Genomic DNA, 13,470 nt, shown 5'->3' with positions numbered 1-13,470 from the left:
TCAAAGTGGGTATAAATGTGTAACCACAGGGCTTGAGGGGCTTTTAACCTGCCAGAGCCCTTTGTGACATTGGGGTGATCCGTGGGACCCTTATTTGCTTTTCTGCTTTTGCCTTTTTTCTGCAATGCTTTCACCTTAAGAATAAATGCGCCTGCTTAGAAGGTGCGGTGTGGGCCTTTACCCATGAGTATTGTATAGCCTCTGAGGAAGGCAGGCAGAGCAGGCCTGTTCACAATGTAGGAAAGGAATGGAAATACCCAAGACACGGTCTCCCTCATTCTCCTGGGCAGAGCCCGGCACCTCACTCCCTCCTGACCTGTGCACTCCCTGATTTACACCTGAAAGCCCCAGCAAGCCAGGCTGCCGAAAAAGCATTTTGTCATCTCTCCTTGGGCCACATGTATGATGTCCTGGCAGCCAGGCTCCTCCAACGTGGGGCCAGCCCTCTCCCTCGTCCCTGCCTGCCAGCCCCGTGCACTACCCCGAGTGTTCCTGCCTGCTGCCTGACTTGAGAGACCTGCCCTGCGTTCTTCCCTGTCTGCAGCCTGTAGCTTTGCTGGGGGTGCTCCACTGCCTGGCTATAGGGAGCAATCGTGACAGCAGGCTGGCTGTTGCATCTGCCGAGGGGAGGAGGCCCATGGCATTCCCCTCCCTACCCCCTGCAGATCCAAGTGGAGACCTTCATGCTTGGGTCTTGTTGAGTGTGTGTGGTGCCAGGAGTGGGGAGGGGGTTGGAGGAAAAAAGGGGGAGGAGAGGAGAAGAGGGAAATGGGGGCCCCATCCCCATCCCCTCCCAAACTCCAAATCCCTCCTTGGCACCCTAGAGCCTGCACCTCAACCCTCTGCCCCAGCCCTGAGTCTCTCCCACATGGATCTCTGAGGCAAGGTGGATACGGGGCAGTTGGGGTTTCCAGGGAGAGGAGGACCCCAGAGTTCAGGGGCCCTGACTTCGGACGGGAGGAGGAGGAAAGGTCACCATGGGCGGGAAGGGGGCGATCCAGGGCTGGAGAGCTAATTCCCAGAGTGACCAACGGGCAGGGCTGTGGGAGTGAGTGGTTGTCCCTCATCCCCTGCCTCTCAGCCCGACAGCCTTAACAGGCAGGTGTTTTGGGAGGGGGGCTGGATTTGGACTGGTTCTGGGCACCACCAAAACTTATGCCAACCTGCCGCCTAGGGATGTCTAATGCAGGCCGATACAGATGGTCACACACATCTTTCTAAACAAGCCCCTTTAAGGTAAAGGCACTACAGAGAAAACAAACCAAGAACACCGGGTAACCCTCCAGCCATGTTGAAAGGCTTAGGAGAGTTCAATTCAAGCCTCAGGTAGCTTCGAGGCCTTTAAAAGGACCCAGGATTCCTGGCTGCTGCTGTGACTGTGGCAGCAGTGGCCAGATCCCTGGGCCCTTTAAATTGCCACTGGAGCCCTGCATGGTGTGCTCTGGAGAAGACTAGCCCTCGCCCCGCCCCTTCCACCAGAGGATGCAGCTGAGCCCTGCCCTTCTTTGCCTGTGGGCCCGATGAGTCTGTCATCCCCACTCGTTACAGCCAGGTTATCCTTGGTGTTATTAGTTCTTATCTGTCATTAGAGCAGGAGCCAGAAGGAAGGCTGGACCAGCTATTTCATTACACCGCTCGGGAGAGTTTTTGACTCGAATCCCACGACTTGAACTCAAGTCGGACTTAAGTCGCCGAGGTGACTCGACTTGAGACTCGACTTGGGTTCATTGTTCATGACTTGAGACTCGGCTTGAGACTTGCTAATTTTGTTAAATCGACTTGGTGAAAAAATGGTCCAAAAATGTCGATATTGATGGCTTGTACAAAAGTGACTTGACATTTTTAAAATTAAGACTTGAGACTCGACTCGAAAGTGACTTTAGGGACTCGAGACTCGACTTGAGACTTGAACTGTAGTGTCTTGAGACTCCACTTGGACTTGATGATGACGACTTGAAGACAATACTGCCGCTCGGGTCTTAGATCTTCATCTTTTGTAACAGGTCAGCGCGTATAGCTTCTGAGTTTTCTTTAATTCCCCAACTCTAGGATTTCCTGACACATTTTCAATAGAGTCCTGTGAATCCACAAGCCTCTCCTCTGCCACATTTCCCTTCCTGCCCCACATTCTCCCTGTTCCTGGAGAGATTACCTGCAATCTCAGCCCACAATAATACAGAAACTTAATACAATAATAAAAAAACGCACCCCAAATAGTCTGGTAGCACTTTATAGATTAACAACAAATATAGATGGTATCATGAGCTTTTGTGGGCACAGCCCACGACTTCAGATGCCATCTAAAGAAGTGGGCTGTTCCCATGAAAGCTCATGATGCCATCTACATGTTGTGTTAGTCTTTAAGGTGCTTCTAGACTACTTGTTGTTTTTTAAGTTTTTCCTGTAACAGACTCACTCGGCTGCCTCTCTGAAACTTTTAATGCAATAAGAACTTTCAGGTTCCATCAGGAAATTGTCATATCTGTCACAAATACATAACAGGGCCCCCAGTGTCCTAAGGACCTAAGTCTGTTATAGCCCCTCCCGGGGAGACTTGACTCTTTAGTGCCTGTTTTCAGCTCTGGAGGTCCCCAGCTCATCAGGGCATGTTGGACAAAATGGTGGCTGTCTCCTACACCAGCTCTCAGCAACAACGTTATCAGCCCCCTGCCAACTTCCGAACAACACCGTGTGTCTATGGCTGGAGTTCTTCCTGCAGTGGGGAAGATGGGCTGCAAGGGGTCAGTAGGTTTAAGTATGATTGATGGACAGCCCTTGCCGCCCACCCCAGCCTGGACACTCCCGCTCACCTCAGGGAAAAATAGCTACTGTTTTTCATTGAGTTTAATAAGAGGGGAACTGTTCTGCCCTGGTTCCCCATGTGTTTTGGCAAGATGAGCTAGTTTGCAGGGTTTTTTTTCAAATGCTCAAAGATGCAGGTAGATACAAGATGCTGAATGAAGCCACTGGCATGATTACGAGGCCCTTCCTGGGTGTTAGGAAGGCAGTTCACAATATGGTAAATGAGGCAGTGAGAGAAAGTGCTTCACCCAAGATCAGAGTAAATCATAGGTTAGCATCAGGAACTCACACCTTCTGAGTCAGAGGCTTGTATGGCAGCCTGAAGGCCCGGCTCCCAGATGTCCAGATGATGCTGTTTATACCCCGTGCACAAGCCGTGCTGTATAGTATGTAGGATGTGTCACACAAAGACCATAAACCCTACCCCAGAGAATTTATAATCCCTGGGTATGGGGCAGACTGGTGCCATGGAAGGTACCTGGCCGGTGTTGCTGGATGCCTTTTTCTGTGCAACGTCTATGATTTCTGGTAGTAACGAGAGATATCCCACAGCAATCTTCATGCCAAAGCTGGGTGTGCTCTGGGTGCAGGCTGCATTCATGACCCTACTGGCTAATAAGTGCCTTGTCATCTGTTGAGGTTCTTGGTGTCCAGCAGGGTGGAGCTGCTCTTGGAGACCCTGGAGAGATGCAGCTAGACTCAGTCCAGGTCAGTCGAACTAAGTTTCATTTAGAGGGTGAAACAAAACATCCCAAGGTTGTGAGTTCAATCCTTGAGGGGGCCATTTAGGGATCTGGGGCAAATCTGTCAGGGACAGGGCTGGCTTTAGGCTGATTCCCCTGAATCGGACCCTGTGCCCTAAAGCCGCTTGTGTGCCAGGCATGCTGCAGGAGGGGGGTCAGCCCTAGGGTTTGGCAGGAAGGTGGGTCATGACTCTGCCCTGTAGCTGGAAATTTAAAGGGGCTGTCACTCTTTTTTTGTGTGCAGGTTTTTTTTTTTTCTCAACAAAAAATCCTGGCTGCTAGAGCCCCATCGAGACTGTTCGAATTGGGCCCCACACTTCCTAAAGCCGGACTTGCTCAGGGATGGTACTTGGTCCTGCCGTGAGGGCAGGGGACTGGACTCAATGACCTCTCAACATCCCTTCCAGATCTAGGAGATAGATTATATCTCCATATATTATATGACTGCTCTCCAATTGGTCAGCCAATGGAAGTCACATGGTGCAGGGTGGGTAGAAGGTTCTCAGCTTGGAAGCCCAGGAAGACTAATAGATATCTGAATGGTAGTGTGTTTTTAAAGTGCCATGGGGGTCTCTTTGAGACTGATAAGGGAAGAAAGATAGCAGTGTTTTTCTCTGGCTGTGAAGTAATTCTCCATTAGAGCTGGAGTATTACACGGTGGCTACTTCACAGCCAACGCTGCAAATAAGTTTCCATTATAATCCTTCTTTTTATCCTGACCTACTTCTAGGTCACTAAAATCCATTAACAAAAGGAAAATCAGCCTCAGGTTTGGCAGGTTAGGATTGGGACTGAGGCTAAATATAAAGAGAATTGGATACGGGTTTCCAGAATTATCACAACCCTCTGAAATGAGAGGTGTTCTCCTCCTCCCAGTCGTCTAATCTCTCTTTGCTCCTTGGAGTGGAAAGAAGAAGAGAAATAAAACTTTACTGGACTCACCTAACTGTGGTCAAGCCTAATGATTAGCTTTTTTAGGGTTTCGTTTTAAAAGTTGTTAAGGTTTTAAATACTAACGTTCGATAAGCCTATTGGCTCCAGTGCACTGAAAACTGAGTGTTGAATGACCTCTGGAGTTCTAGGCTTCCATTTAAAGCAGGGTTGAGGAAACTTTTTTGGGTTGGGGGCCACTGACCCACATAAAAATCAGTTGGGGGCCACATGCAAGTGAGAAGGGAGTGGGGGGTCGGGGGGAGCCACGCGTTCACTGAGGTGGCCTGTGCCTGAGAAGGAGAAAAGCACTCCCCATATTCTTGCACGTCAGAACCTATGGGGACCCAGGCTAGTAGATTTTGTGTGGTCCAGCCTCACAGTGGGGCAGTGGAGGGCTGGAGTGCCTGTGCAGGCTCCCCAATGCTGGGGGGGGGGGATGAGCCTCAGGGGCCAAATCCAGACAAGCTGGGGGCCGCATCTAGCTCCCAGACCTGAGGATCCCCACCCCTAGGGACATGCAACCCTAGCTCCAGCACTTACGGCTGAACCTTCCAAAGTCCATCTCTAATTCAGTATCTGAGACAAAGCTTCCTGCAAGGGACAGAGCAAAGCCACAGAGAAGGAAACGGAACCCGAAGCGAGGGGGTAAATTAGCCAGGGTGGGAAAAGAAACCCAGAACTGAGGAATGAAAAGAAAAATGAACAGGGAAGCAATTTTCCAACCCCATCATTGGTGTTCAAAGAGCTGCCAGCTCCTTACATCAGACTCCGGAGTCCCTGTTCTGTGTCTGACCACTCCCATTTATAAAGTTTAACAGCCACCAAGCCCTGCCAGGAAGGTCTCACTCCTGAAATCACTTTGCAAGTGGGGACAAGGCAAGAGGGCCAAAAGAGCTGTCTTGGGTGTCCTGGCAGGAGGTGGACAGCTCCCAGCTAAAATCCCAACTTTTCTGAGGGTAAGTAAGGGCATTATCATTTGGGGTTGTGCTGTGTCCAAATCTTGCTTTTTGCCTTGAAACAGCCCCTTTCTCTGGCTGTTTTCATAATGCTGCAGTGTCTTGGCTTTCTACACAACTGGGTCCTGTCCACAGATCAGGTTGTGCAGAGAGAGTGTGTCTGATTTAGCTGGATGGTATCTCTTTGCAGAGAGTGTGGTTAGAGTGCGGGACTGGGCAACCCATGTCCTCTGATCGTTTCTCAGCTTTGCTAGTGACTGGTTGGGCAACCTAAGGTAAGCTGTTCAACCACTGTGTGACTCAGTTTACCAGTCCATCTATTAGTAATAGTAATTCCTGCCCACCTCCTGCAGGAGTAGTGAGGCTTCGTTAATGAATCTGTGTAGATGAAAGGGCCGGTAGCAGTGCCAGGTTTTTGTGTCACAAGCCTGAGTCACACACTTTGACTTAGGTTCTGTCTATAAGAGGGCGGGGGGATGAGGGAGGCTGGAGAAAGCTGGGCGACATGACTGAGAGGAACCTGCCAAAATTACAGGGGAGAACTTGCTGGGCTGAGTGGTAGGGAGTATGTGGGGGGGGGGGGGGGGGGCGGGAAAGGGGATTACCCAGCCTTCTGAAGAAGAAAAGGATTTGTCCTCTGTCATGGCCCCATCACTAGCATGGAGCCCCCTTTAGGCCACTGGAAACTAACTGGACTAACTCCCAGGTGGCTGATACCTGATCAATAGCTAATTATCTGGGGCTAGGGGTTGGGGGAGGATTCTGTACTGTAGAGCCAGGGGGACTGGGCATCTTGGAGTTATTGGGTGGCCCTCCCTGCCTTCCTACCCTTCTTTTTCCCCTGCTTTACACTCCCAGGTGTCCCCCCCCCCCCCCCCCACCTCTGCTTATTCTCAACCCCAGTCAAAGGGATCAGCTGCCGGAGGCTGGGACACCAAGCACTGAGCAGGAATGGGAACTAATCAAGCAGGGAAGAGGGGCCATCAGGCTGAAGAAGGGGATCTCTCATTAGGGTGGATTTGATTTAAACCAAATTGATTTAAATCATTATTTAAATTAGTAGTCAAGAAGACTTGAATTAATCGTTGGTTTTTACACAAAAGTCTGTTCTTGTTGGTTGTTATAACCTTAGTGCGTATTTTTCACAACTCAGAGACAGATGTAGGTTTCATTTTTAGAAAGTGCACACTACACATTTTTAAACAGTGATTTATTTTGAAAACTTTTCAGATTAGTTTTACAGCTATATCAGAAGATGAATGATTGGTTATTTCATTTACCAACGATAAATGAAACAGATATTTATGAAGTCATTGGGAGGTGAACGATCTCCAATTTAATAGGTTAATCTTTAATATTTGGAGGATTTTCTTGCCATGCTGTAGTAGAAGGAGAACATCATGAGACAGATGTTTAAATTGTTTTATTTAACTAAAACAACAGTATGTGTTCTGGGTTTTTTTTTAACAGCAAACATATAATGTTTTAACAAAACAGGCATGTTAATTTTTTAATTTAAACATTCAAGTTTTTTAAAATCAGAGTTTGATAAAAACAATAGTTAAATGAAATGTTTTTTAGATAAAATTTAAATCAACTATGTCAGCCATATCAAAATGAGAAACTTAAAGTATTTGTTTCTTCAGGTATCTCAGTTGTCTTCACCTTCATTTTCCTGTTTGTTCATAATCTGGAAAAGAAAAACAAGCTTTCCTGTTTTTTCTGATCCCAAATGATTTCTCTAGTACAAGGGAAGAAAATGTTCTTTCTACACTGGCAGAAGAAGCTACTGCTGTTAAAAGTGAGATTATCATTATAACATTCTCTCAATCCAAGTACTTAAATGACTTCCACCAATTCGGTGGCATGGCTTTCTTTAAAACATCATTGGCAAACATATATTTCCTGAATGGTTCACTTTTAGCTCTGAAGTTTATTATAGCTGGCATTATGGAGGGATGATTGCTGGATGCCTGTGTTATAGCCAACTCCTCTTCTTCAGTTTGGAAAAAAGAAGGCTGAGAGGAGACGTAATAGCGTATCTAAAAGGGTGTAATGGGAAGAGGAGGGAATTGTTCTTCTTGGCCTCTGAGGATAGGACAAGGAGTAATGGGCTTAAACTGCAGCAAGGGAGGTTTAGGTCGGACATTAGGAAAAACTTCCTACCTGTCAGGGTGGTGAAGCACTGGAATAAATTGCATAAGGAGGTTGTGGAATCTCCATCTCTGGAGATATTTAAGAGCAGGTTAGATAGACATCTATCAGAGATGATATAGACCTTGTTTGGTCCTGCCGTGTGGGCAGGGGACTGGACTTGATGACCTCTCGAGGTCCCTTCCAGTCCTAGTATTCTGTGATTCTTCAGCATTTAAAATTTGACTCTGGTACTGAGTACTGAGAATGTTTGCAAGAAAATGAGCTAGAAATAGTGCTTTTCCCAGTCATTTTTAAATGCTTTTTTAAATTTAACTCAGTCCTTGCATATTTCTCTTTTTAAGATCTCACTCAGTTCTTTCCAAACAGCATCAGCAATAAAACAGCTATTTCTCAGCATTTTGTTCAAGGCTACAGAAATAGGCTCAGCATGTGTTCAGCATTTCTCTTAAGCTCAGTGTTGAGAACATTGATGGTGACAGTGACATCAATTTTTTTTAACAATTTTGTTCACAAATTGTCATCAAATTAGGCCACTTCTTGATAGCAATGCTCAATAGGGATGTTGGCGTTTACTTGAGTAACTGGGTAACCGATAAGCTGATACTTATTGGTTAATGTTATTGGTTTTGGTTAAACTGTGAAGCCACTTCCTCCGGATCAGAGTCAGTAGCCTCTGCTAGCCCAGTTCCCGGGAAGACGGCTCCACTGTGGCAGAGAAGCAACCCCACTCCCAGAGATGTTTTGCTGGGAGCTCTGCAGAACAAAGCTTATTTAGGCTTTATGCTGCAGAGCTCACAGTACGTGTAACCATATAACTGCTAAGATTTTCAGCAGTTACACAGTTACCATTTTAACTGACTTTTTACATCCCTAGTACTCAAAATAGTCCCCTGCTGAGTTCCATTGCGTGTCCTGTGGGAACATTAGCTTGAACTCCTCCCACTTTTTTCAGAGCTGTTGCTGCTGCGAAGTGGTGATTATGGAAGTATTTTGCAATTTCGACATTAGCCTTTATTTCTGGAACACTGAAGTCTTTGGCCAGGAGGTGCAGTACATAAGCACTGCAAATGTAAGTTATTTGCTTGGGACTCTCTTCACTCTCTCCTTCATTTCATCTCATCTTGGATACATTTGCAGCATTGTCTGTGACCAAGCTGCGTAGTAGACATTTGGGTTTTTTTTCACAGTTTGGTATGGCTTTTGCAGCTATTTCTTGTGCACCTTCTGCTATGTGTGCATTTCCTGATCTAGCAATGGTTTCTGTAAGGAAGACATTCCCTCCTTCTGTTGTTACACAAGCATATACAACAGGATCTTTGTGGACATTGCTCCACTCATCAAGACTCAGGTTAACAATTTTGCCCTCTAGACTTTTTACACATGGCTCAGTTTCTCTTTCATATGCTTTCTCCAGCAATTTGCCTGCAATATCTGCTCTGTTAGGTGAACTGTATCCTGGTCTTAATGACAGAACCATGTGAATTAATTGTGGGTTCTCAATCATACGGAAAGAAGAGTTTGTTGCATAAACACACTGGGCAATTTTTTCATCGACTATCGCTTTTTGTAATCTGCTGGTTCTTATCACAAACTTATCCAGGGCTGTCAAGTATCAGAGGGGTAGCCGTGTTAGTCTGAATCTGCAAAAGCGACGAGGAGTCCTGTGGCACCTTATAGACTAACTGAAGTGTAGGAGCATAAGCTTTCGTGGGCAAAGACCCACTTCGTCAGATGCATGGGTCTGACGAAGTGGGTCTTTGCCCACGAAAGCTTATGCTCCTACACTTCAGTTAGTCTATAAGGTGCCACAGGACTCCTCATCGCTTATCCAGGGCTGTTTCTGGATAAGAACTTCAAAACTAAGCATGTCTGATGTTACCTTCTAGACTTAGCACTGAGTCTCATTGGGGAGATAGAAATATATTAACCTACATAATTTATACAGAAGCCTCTAGAACCCCATAAGACTGGGTCCCTAATCCATGAACTATTGGAACTCATTTGCAAAATGTTCTTAAAAGTTACATGAATATATTGCCTCCTGCTATAGAATTAGAAATTATAATTTCTATTTCATGATGAGATATCTTTGAACTACAATGTATCTTAATTAAAACTATCTTAAGATAGGTTATTTTCCTCAAAAAGCATTTTATCAGATAATTCTGATTAACATTTTTAAAAATCCAATTTTTTTATTTTAGAAAAATCATTGATTTTTATCCACTCTCCTCTAGTGTTTGTCGGGAGGAGAGAAGAGGCCTGGGGTGATGTAAGAAGCCATATTCTGTTTCGATGAGGTGGGGAGGGGAAGGGAGAACAGAGCAAGGCTCCTATATGAGGCAGTGGGGAAAAGATCAGGGAGAGAGTTGCTTACCCATTGAGAGAGGGAGGGAATGTACCCAAGCGGGGAGGTCAGGGAGAGGGTGTGTGTGTGTGTGTGTGTGTGTGTGTGTGGAATGTACCCAAGCGGGGAGGTCAGGGAGAGGGTGTGTGTGTGTGTGTGTGTGTGTGTGTGTGTGTGTGTGTGTGTGTGTGTGTGTGTGTGTGTGTGTGTGTGTGTGTGTATAATGACCGAAGCAAAGGGCACTGCCAGAGACAGTAGCATTAATCTGACTAGGGGAGTGAGGCTGAAGAGAGCTGTCCAGAGGCACTGAGCTGGCCAAACCTGATTCTTGGATCAGTCATCAAAACTTTGCGGATCTCTTAAGGGCAGCTGCAGACATGCATGGCTGAGCAAGAACTGGCTGGGACAGGCGTGCAGAAGGGCACTTGGCTGACAGGCATCCAGGAAGCAATTTATCTTCCATGAGAACAAGGAGGGCCCAGGGATCTCGCTGATCCATTCACAACCCTCTCCTCCCGCACATGCCCTCAGGAAGGTGTCTTGTGGGAGAATTAGCTTGGGCTGCTCCCCTCAGCCCCATCTCACTCCACAGGTATCTCGGCCACATGCTGCTCATCCTGCCGGCTGGGTCGACAATCCCTTTGACCATTCTGCTGGAACAGCTGGTCACAAATCCCCTTATTACAACCCACCCTCGCCGCTTGTATCTGTGTCGTTCAATTGCATGTGTGGAACGTGAGTTCTCTCTCGGGCAGGGACCGCCGGTGCACAGCTGTCCATCTAGTGCACGTGCGAAATAGCTGCCACATGGACACTGTCAAACTTGCTAGGAGCGGACAGATAAAACAAACCAGAGCTATTCCTAAAAATCTTCCTAGTAACTGTGAAAGCAGCACGCCTTTAATCACACACTCTATCCCAGGGGCGAGGAACCTTTTTTGGGTTGGGAGCTGCTGACCCAGAGAAAAATAATTGGGGAGCCGCACACAGGTGAGAAGAAAGAAAATACCCTCGCGGACGTGACCCCCAACTGACACACAGAAAGACTCTCCCCACATTGCTCTACCCCACCAGAACCAAAGGGGGGACCCAGCTCAGTTGGTTTTGTCTGCTCTGGCCCCACGGTGGGGCTGCTGGAGTGTCAGCGCAGGTTCCCCAGTGCTGGAAGGGGCCCTGAATCTTGGGGGCTGGATCCAGGCAAGTCAGGGGCCACATCTGGCCCTGGGGCCTGAGGTTTCCCACACCTGCTCTACACTCTCTCTAACAAGTGCCATTAATTGAATGCAAGACCCTAGAATACAAGTCCCAACACTAGAACAGACACAGATGCCAGGGAAGGAGCGTACCTATGGCTAGGCCTTTTGACTGAGTGACTGGCTGGCAACCTGCTTAGTATGGGCTGGAGGGCCCGGAGCAAGGTCTTTTTCTCCATTAGGGTCACTGCAGGCAATGTGACACCAACTCCGCCCATATTCCTGTTTTCCTCTTTAAGTGAAGTCCCTTGTTTGGGAAAGTACCTTACGCACCTGCCGAGGTCCCACTGCCTTCAGTGAATGGGGATGGGGGAGGGAGGGCAGATTTAAGCAGGCAGGCAAGTCCCAGATCCTCAAAGTCATTTGGGTTCCCACTGTCTAGGGAAACCAGTGGCAGTTAGGAGGAGCCTAAAAACCTTTGAGGGCCAGGGCCACTTTCCTGACTCAAGGTCTGAGCACTTTTCCATTGGGGTCTGTGGAACAAATTGACTGCTGCTGCGGCACGTTTTTAAAAAAACAAACCACTAATCTCAAGAGAGCAAAATACTGTAAAAAAGCAAATCCCGAAAGGAACAAAATTATGCCTTCTACTTTCCCTGCAGCTTGCAGGGCCAGCAGGAAATGTCTGCATAGGAAAAGCCGTCCAATCTGCCTTAGCAGCAGGACTCAGTGAACCAGCAGCAATTAGCTTAATGGCTGGGCATCATATCTTGCTTTGTCTTCCCCCTTCTCTATGCTTGTCTTCTTTCTCTCCTTCTATCCCCCTCTTGCATTCTCTGTCTTGCTTTGTTTCTACTTTTCTGGCAAGTGTTTGTTTATTCTGTCTCCTGCAGGTATTTATTCTTTCATGTCTGGCCGGCTGTCTTTCTTCAAAAATGCCTCTCCCTCACCCTGCCTTCTTAAAGAACTGGGAGAGTGAAATGATTTCTGTGGGGCCCCACCTGTGGCGCAGGCTACACCTGTCTGTGGTTAGCAGAGGCAGACCCACTGTTATGGAGAAAGGAGAGTCTAAGAGGTGACCTGACAAGAGGGTTCAAAATGATGAAGGGGTAAATAAAACAGCTAACCTGCAACCTTGCAGAAACTACAGAGCAGGCCTTAAAAGCAGGAGTAAAGAATGAATGAAGAAGAGTAATCTAACCGATCAAAGAAATTGATGGAACCTTACATGAGATCCTCAGTGTTCTTGCGGAAATTCAAGCGGCCAGTGTAGACAGCTGGCAAGTTTTTCCGGAAAAGCCGATGATTTTGTGGAAAAACTTGCCAGTCTAGACACAGCCAGAGAGTAGGTGCTCAAGGGATATAGCATTTGCTTCTAGAAAGGAGGAGCTGGAACAGGTTCGGGGATGGGGTGAAACCTAATCAGCGATGGGCCACGGAACACTGTGAGTTAGCCCCCGTGGCTGGCAGGGAAAGGGTTAAAATCTCTCTTTAGCACATACTCACCTGCCTTTCTTTATTGCAGGGAGCCTGGGTGCTGGGGTCTCCTGGAGTTAATTGCTTCATTAGAGAGTAAATCTAGGGATTACAAATAAAAGCACATGGTGGGAGCTAGTCTCTATTGCTGGCTGGATTACTCCTGGAATGAGAGTGTGAACTGGCTCTGAGATGCCCTTTAAACTATGGCTTTAGGACCAGTGGGTTGTGCCTGGGCTGGCTTTGGTCTCTGTTTGCTTTGCCCTTTCCCAAGCCAGGTAACCTTTTTATCTTTTTCGCATGTCTTCTCTTCACAGGTTCCAGGCAGCTGACTACTTGCTTTCTAGAATTCTGTCAGAAAAGCTGCCTGCTTCTGTGCTCTGAGGCTCAAAGGCTGGCCCAGGTTAGCAAATGCTGCCTTTTTATGACCCTCATATAGGGAAAAGAACAGCTGCCAGTTTTTTAATGAGGGAAGTGAGACAAGCTGTGGTAGTCCCATTGCACCCTGGAGACTAACAAATATATAGGACCATGAGCTTTGGTGGGTAAAACCCACTTCACCATATGAGTTGGAGTGGAAATAACAAAATCCAGTTATATACCTTGGTTCATCAGTGATTTAGATAATTGCATAGAGGGTACACTTTGCAGATGATACTGAGCTGGGAGGGGTTGCAAGTGCATTGGAGGATAGGGTCAAAATTCAAACTGATCTGGAGAAATGGTCTGAAGTAAATAGGATGAAGTTTTTAATAAGGACAAATGCAAAGTGCTCCACTTAGGAAAGAACAATCAGTTCCACACATACAGAATGGGAAACAAAAGATGGGACTATGTAGCACTTTAAAGACTAACAAGGTGGT

General features: G+C 47.0%; 1 protein-coding gene across 3 annotated transcripts in view; it reads left to right on the top strand.

Moving 5' to 3' along the window:
* The first annotated feature begins 5,095 nt into the window (after nt 1-5,095).
* GGT1 (gamma-glutamyltransferase 1) overlaps nt 5,096-13,470 on the top strand; it is a 67,083-nt gene continuing 58,708 nt past the window's right edge. Inside the window, exon 1 of one of the 3 annotated variants that reach the window (XM_075897976.2) lies at nt 5,096-5,434. The gene's annotated coding sequence lies outside the window, so the exon portion shown is untranslated. Of the gene's footprint in view, nt 5,435-12,754; nt 12,886-13,470 lie in introns of those variants that run through there. The other 2 variants (XM_075897980.2, XM_075897977.2) reach the window with 2 other exon arrangements.

The sequence above is a fragment of the Pelodiscus sinensis genome, chromosome Z (genome assembly GCF_052426305.1).
Source record: "Pelodiscus sinensis isolate ZL-2025 chromosome Z, ASM5242630v1, whole genome shotgun sequence".
NCBI lineage: Eukaryota > Metazoa > Chordata > Testudines > Trionychidae > Pelodiscus > Pelodiscus sinensis.
The sequence above is the reverse complement of the archived record's forward strand: the minus strand, read 5'-3'. Positions and strand labels throughout refer to the sequence as shown.